This window comes from Lycium ferocissimum, chromosome 11, assembly GCF_029784015.1.
Source record: "Lycium ferocissimum isolate CSIRO_LF1 chromosome 11, AGI_CSIRO_Lferr_CH_V1, whole genome shotgun sequence".
NCBI lineage: Eukaryota > Viridiplantae > Streptophyta > Magnoliopsida > Solanales > Solanaceae > Lycium > Lycium ferocissimum.
This window is the reverse complement of record NC_081352.1, coordinates 31,249,477-31,256,427: the sequence shown is the minus strand read 5'-3', so window position 1 is coordinate 31,256,427 and position 6,951 is coordinate 31,249,477.

Here is a 6,951-nt window from a genome sequence, read left to right as displayed (position 1 = left end):
CAAACGTATACGGCCGGATAATACGGATGACCCCAGTCAAAACGGGGAGTATTCATTTTTTCCATTTTCCCCTATTACGATTCGTTTAAATTTCAGTTTGGTTTCGATTTTTTGCAATTTTTTAAATCCGTCAATTCAAATTTTTGATGTCCCTTTTTTGCGGGGCTGCGTCCAAATCGACGACGATATGGGGGTTGGGCGACTCGGCTATTTAAGTCACGTAATCCCGGGGTGACCCCAAGGATATTTGTTATGTTAATCTTGTTGGCAGAGTTATACTCGATTGTTTAGTTATTTTGGTTTAGCCATGTTGAAAAATACTGAATATTTTCGATTGTCTAAGTATTTAAATTGATGTTTCGGTCGGACTTTTGGTTAATCGGCATGTGTTTAGTTTTATTTTATAAGTCGATTATGTTTTGGTATCACATGTTGATTTAGCCGGCTCGATTGGTTCGCTCGGTCACGTACGATCAGCTTCGGGTGCGGTGGTACGTGGGAGCCCAGTTGGGCGTGACGATAACAATGTTAGGGGATTCCTAGTTCTTGAGGAAACTGATCGAGGAACTAAAGGCACGACCCAATGGAACATAATCACCTTTAAAGAGAAGCCCTCCTAAAGATGATTTGGAAATAAAACGGATCAAAGAATCAAAAGGATATTCTATGAACTTTAGGGTCAATGTTATAATACGAGGAAAAAAGGATATATTTAGAGTAAAGTAATCGGAAATCTTTAATCCGGGAGTACGACGCTTTAACGATTAGAAATACAAACCGATCAATCGTCGAGATAAGAACGAGGAAGACGGGACGACAAATGATTAGAAAATTAATGGCATGGGACAAGAGTTAGGTAAAGGCCGAGAGATTCTACTACAAAGGTGAGTAGAATGAAAATGTAAGGAACATGTATGGAAGACAATTGAGCCATAACGGAAAAGACGGATAAAGGCTCGAAGGAATGGCATGTAGAGTGTGTAAACTATGTTAATTTCATGCTAAGAGCAAGAAGTGGTAGGACACTAGGGAAAAACTTTGACGTCACTACCAACACGAACACATAGTTAGGAAGAATTACGGCAAATGAAAGCAACGGGTAAGGACTAACGATGGATGCAAGAGCGTATGGAATTGTGACGGGACGGTACGATATAAACCTAGACGGAAGGGAGAACTTAGGGCAAAAAGAGATTTTCAGTGTTAAAAGGGATTCGCACTCGTAACGAAACACTCCAAAGTTTCCTAACCCAGGAGTAAAAGATGACTAATGGAAATAGGCATTGTACAAGTAAAAGAAACTATGAGGACTAAAGGAAGTAGAAGGTGTGAATCGACGAAAGAAGAAAGGAAAAGATGTACTTTGTGAGGATTTCATGTTAAGGACAAGAGCTAACACAACACTAAAAGGACTATAAAGCATGTTTAAGGATGCAACGAGTAGTTAAGGAGAATTATGGGACAAATGAGCTAAGATAATGGGGCATGAGTTCCGTGAGAATGGATGGTGAATATCAACTTAAATGGTATAGTATAAACATAAATAGAATTCGAGACCTGGGCAAGGAGAGCTTCAAGGATATTAAGAAGATAGTCGTGAAAAGAAGTAGTGGCTAAAGGAGCATGGTATAGCTCTGGACACTCGTAAGTAGCAATAATTTCGATGTCCCTTTGGCAATTCATTAACCCTAGGGGACTGGCTTTAGTCATGAGAGGTAGAAGTGAAAGACAATAAAGAAGGCGTTAGGATTGTATCAAATATGTATAAGCATTTTGATTTGACAGCAAGAACTCAACTAGCAAAAAAGGAAAACAAGTTAAACCACATACGATGAAGGATAACACAATTACATAGAATAGAGAGTCAAGAATCGCTAAGGTCGGACGGATGACTATCAAATACCGTTAACACTCGGATGTTATAGATATGAAAAACATCCTTTAAAAAAGCGGGGGGGGAGAACAAATTCAATTTTAAGATGAGCTACAATATTTAAGCTCAAGAAAGGGAAATCTTAGCACTGTAATAGAGATGAAAGTTTTAGCGAGAGGAATAAGTATAGGGAGTTCAATGATCTCCAAAGAAAAGGAGATAGTGTGCCTATAAATAGCAAGGCAAAGAAAGTGCTACCTAAGATTAGAAAGTACCTCACAAGTCGTGGAGTCACAGTACGGTCATATCAAATATGAGAGTATATGTTATAGAACCGTATAGGCAATCGTCGTGATACGATGGCCGACAAAAATCGATGTAAGGACAATGATAGGGAGTCTAAGAAGAACATCGGCTAATTTAAGTCTCAAATGATCACCAGTACAAGAGAATCGAGGACTTAAGAAGAAGCGTACTCGTATCAAAAGAGTTATGATTAAGTAGGATTTTATCTTAGTTCCATGTTTATGAATTTATATTGCAATTATGCTAAAACTGAGGGGAGGAAATTGTAGAAAAGTTTCAGGTATGAATATGATGATATTGTAAGCAATTAAAGAGTTCGACCAAGAAACTAAAAAGGATATGATGTGGTAGGTACATAAGGTCGGCCCAGTACAAAAAGGGATGATCTAAAATAGCACCGAAGCAAGCAAGGAAGAGTGCCATATACCGAACAAGGAAATTTGTCTACTAGTAGAGAAATAAGGAGCAAGGCAAAGAGTACAACAATTAAGAGTTTCTCACATCGCAAGTGGAGGCCGTAATCATAAGTTAAGACCATCTTAATGACGGCGGGTCCCTGCACAGACGATAACTAGATATCAATGTGACCACTAAGTACATACATAAGAACATGAGGACATGGAACTAATGAATGAGATCTATAGAGAATTGAAGGATATGAAAAAAATATTAATGAGCCCATAGTATAATAGCATGGAAATTAGGAACTAAGGAGGACAACCATTTCAAAAACTAATAAAAGCGTCGTAACCTCGCAAGGTACAACATTCGAGGACGAATGTTCCTAAGGGGGCAAGGATGTTACACCCCGTAAGAGTCCGTGTTACTTGACTTAAGACAAAATGAAAGAGTTAAGAAATTTCAAGGAAAGTTAATCGAGTTAGTAAGAATATCGTTATATATATATATAAGTTGCCTTAAGTATCCCGAGGTGACATGGCAACCTAAAGGATTTGAAATACGTGTTTATATGTATACGAGGTAATGTGAGTGCCTTTTTAAAGTATTTGAGATTATTAATAATGATATAGAAGATGGACAAAAGATATGAATATACTTTTGCGATTGGAGTTTCGTCGAAGCTTTGTGAGTTCTCTAGTTATGTTTAAGGTTATTGTGATTCGCCGGACCCTTCAAGAAGCGTGTATGGATTTTTATGGATGTATATGAGTATGTATATGTATGTATAAGAGGTTACATGAGGGTTGGAAGAGGATTAAAAGTTAAACGAAATAAATCGGAACAACTTCAGTAAAATCTCGGACCCGATTTTAGCCCATATTGTTAGAGGCATATCTCCTAGTATATGAGGAGTTTTAAGGTATTTCAAAAGCCTAAAATGAATTTCATCAAGTCTAGTTTCCAACGCAACAAACCTCTCATCAAAATGATATGGGGATAAGGAGTTATGGACGATACAAGTTGGGCTGGCGGGGCAGCAAGTTGAGACCCGACCCACCGTATTTCGGCCCGTAGTTCGGCCCATTAACGTTAATATATATGGAAAATTCATTTGAGGCTGGTCATTTGCATCTAGGAGCTTCCAAAACATTAGAGAGAGAGGGAGAGAGCTTCTAGCCTAAGAAAGCCATTTTGATCAAAATTCGAGCCCCGAATCCCGAAACTCATGAAGAGAAAAGCGTTGTGCGTCGCGTTGCCTTCAGTTTGAGCTAAAAATCAGCCAAAAATAGGAGTGTTGAAGAGGTTTCTGCAATACTTAAGGTAATATTAAGGTCCCTTTTTCATTGTTAATAAGTTTAATTAGGTATTTAACGGATTAGAACGGAGAAAATAGCGTTATAAACTCGTTTGTTGCTTTGTTGAGATTTATGGGATCGGGGGCTGTTTTAGTTGGATTAAATGGATGGAATCAGCTGGTTATGATGTATAATAATGGTTGGTACTGTTTTTGATGTTGTTGATAATATTTTGGGGCTGTTTTGTATGATTTTCGTGGCTGTTTTGCGATGATATTTTGGGGCTGTTTGGTATGATTTTTGTGGCTGTTTTGTGATGATATTTTAGGGCTGTTTGGTATGATTTTCGTGGCTGTGTGTTGTTGATATTGTTGTGATTATTTTGGGTTGTTGGTGAGTGGGGACGGAGTAAGAAAAATAAGGGAAATGTTGCCGGATTTTCGTTAGATTGTTTGTTAGCTTACAATGAATAGTAAAGAATGACTTTCATCTAATTGTGGCGTAATTATTGCCTTGTTATAGATTACAAACTTGGAAAGTAGATTTTAGACGAATAGACGCGATTCAAGGTATGTAAAGCTATCCCTTCCTTCTTTTTGGCATGGATTACATAAACGAGCGAACGATGAACATACATAATTTCAAAGAATTCTAGTTCTCAGTGGTACTTGACATGATAGTTGTCTTTGATTCTCCAGTGTTGGTTCATTCTAATTATTCTATTGAGTCTCACATGATGATTTAATTTGTATATGGTTGCTCATGATATTCTACTCGTGCATGCCGTTAATATATCATTCACCGAGTCCCGGGCCGGGTATGTATTCGTGCACAGTTTCATTGCATTGTTCACCCTCATTAGAAGGTCGAGTACGGTATATATATATGATTATTTCACCGAGACCTTCACTAGAGGGCCAGGTACGGTATATATATATATATAATTATTTCACTGAGACCTTCACTAGAGGGCCGGGTACGGTATATATGTATATGACTTCATTCATCGAGTCCCATAATGGGCTAGGATTACGATATATTATATAGATATGCATACTCTTATCTTATAAGGCACGGTGCATTGGTATCTTTGACTATCATACTTGTCTCTCGTCATCTTTTATTCAGTCATGATCTTCTTTATTGTATTTCATGCTTTATATACTCAGTACATTTTTCGTACTAACCCCCTTTCTTCGGGGGCTGCGTTTCATGCTCGCAGGTACAGACACTCGGTTTGGTGATCCTCCAGCCTAGGACTTCGCTTTCAATTTGTTTGGAGAGCTTCATTATTCCGAGCCTAAGTAATTTTGGTACAGATCCTTTGGTATAGACTTATGCATATCCAGGGGTACGGCGGGGCCCTGTCCCGTCATATTTCACTATTCTACTCTTAGAGGTCTGTAGACATATGTGGGTTGTATATAGGTTTTGGTCAGCTATATCGATATGATTCATTTTGGATATTCCCGTATATAGTGGCAGCCTTGTCGGCTTGCATATTTTGTTATGTTTTGGTTAGCTATGACTCCTTAGGAGACAGGTTCATTATGATATATGACGTTATGAGTCTATAGCTTGCTTTTACAAATTTTCATATTGTCCTTAGTTTTAGACTGACTATATCTAATAGGTTCGTATACGAGTGTCCAGCTCGGGCACTGGCCACGGCTCATCGGGTTGGGTCGTGACAGTACTAGCAAATAATGAGGATGAATCTAGGGCTGAAATAGGTGTGGCAATGGTAAAGAATCATATAAGCTACTTATGAAAATTTGTCAAATGCTTGTTTCTCCACCAGTGTCTGAAGATCAATACATTTCAAGAGATTTGGGGAAGATGGGCCATTCTAGTAAACCTCCATTCGGGAATAAATAAGCGAGATAGAGCTTCTTTTTTAACTTCCCAAAGGTATGTTAAGGACACGTACATTAAACCTTTAAGAAAGAGGAAAAGACCTGTAAAATGGTTTAGAATTGATATATATATTGGTGGTCGTATGCAGCTTACAAGAAGAGAGGGTATTAAATCATTGGAGTGCAAAAATTAAGGAAGAACGCAGAAGTAGAAGAGATGCATTGGGAAGCGAAAGAGGGTATGAAGTCCAAGTACACACACCTATTTCCACCCCCAGAAGAGGCTCAAGATGAGACGCCATTGTCCCCAGGTATGCATTGCTTTACTTTGATTGCTTTTGGGCCGTGTGTGGCCATGTTGTATGTTGTGGTATTGTAGACCTGTGTCGCAATGTTGTTTTGGGTTGCTGTGACAGGTAATGCCCTATTATAGGGAAAACTCTAGTAAAATTTCTGTAGAATCCTCAAGAGTTTAACATTCGGGGATGAATGTTCTTAAGGGGGGAGGAACGTTACACCTTGAGAATTTCCGCATCGATTACATCATAAGCAAACTAATATAAGTCCAGAGACGCTATGATGCCCCTATCAGGTTAAAGAAAGACTTTTGACAATCATTAAGCATGTACCCTAAAGGTTTCGAGGCTAAGATAATCGAAGAAAGTACCTTTCGAGAAAGTTTGTTGACTGGGCAGAGATATGGCCCAACATACGGACCGTAAAAGTGACGTACGGACCGTCTGTCATGTCTGAGAGGCGTAAAACAACATCAGAGAGTTGTGTAGAATTTTTGCCAACATACGGTCAGACATACGGACTGTAAGTATGACATACGAACCGTATGTCCATCGTAAGTTGGTGTCAGCGGAAAAGTTCCAAGTTACATAAATATTTGGCCCACTTCGTTCATTTCCCATTTTTCTTCAACAACAGACCATAAATACTCCCAAAAACCCTCTCCACACCTCTAGAACCTTCTCCACACTTCATTTAGATAAATCCAAGGCAAATCAAAGATCAACATCATTAATCCAAGGAAATCAAGTGCAAGGAAGCTCTTTAGGATTGCTAGAAGTCAAGAATTTCTTTGGAAGTGGAGCTAGGGTTTACTTCAAGTGAAGCATTTCCATCCAAAACCCATTTCTCCACAAAGGTGAGTTTTATGATCATTTCATGTTATTTAGAATATTAAAGGGTTGAAAGACTTGGATTATAGAAG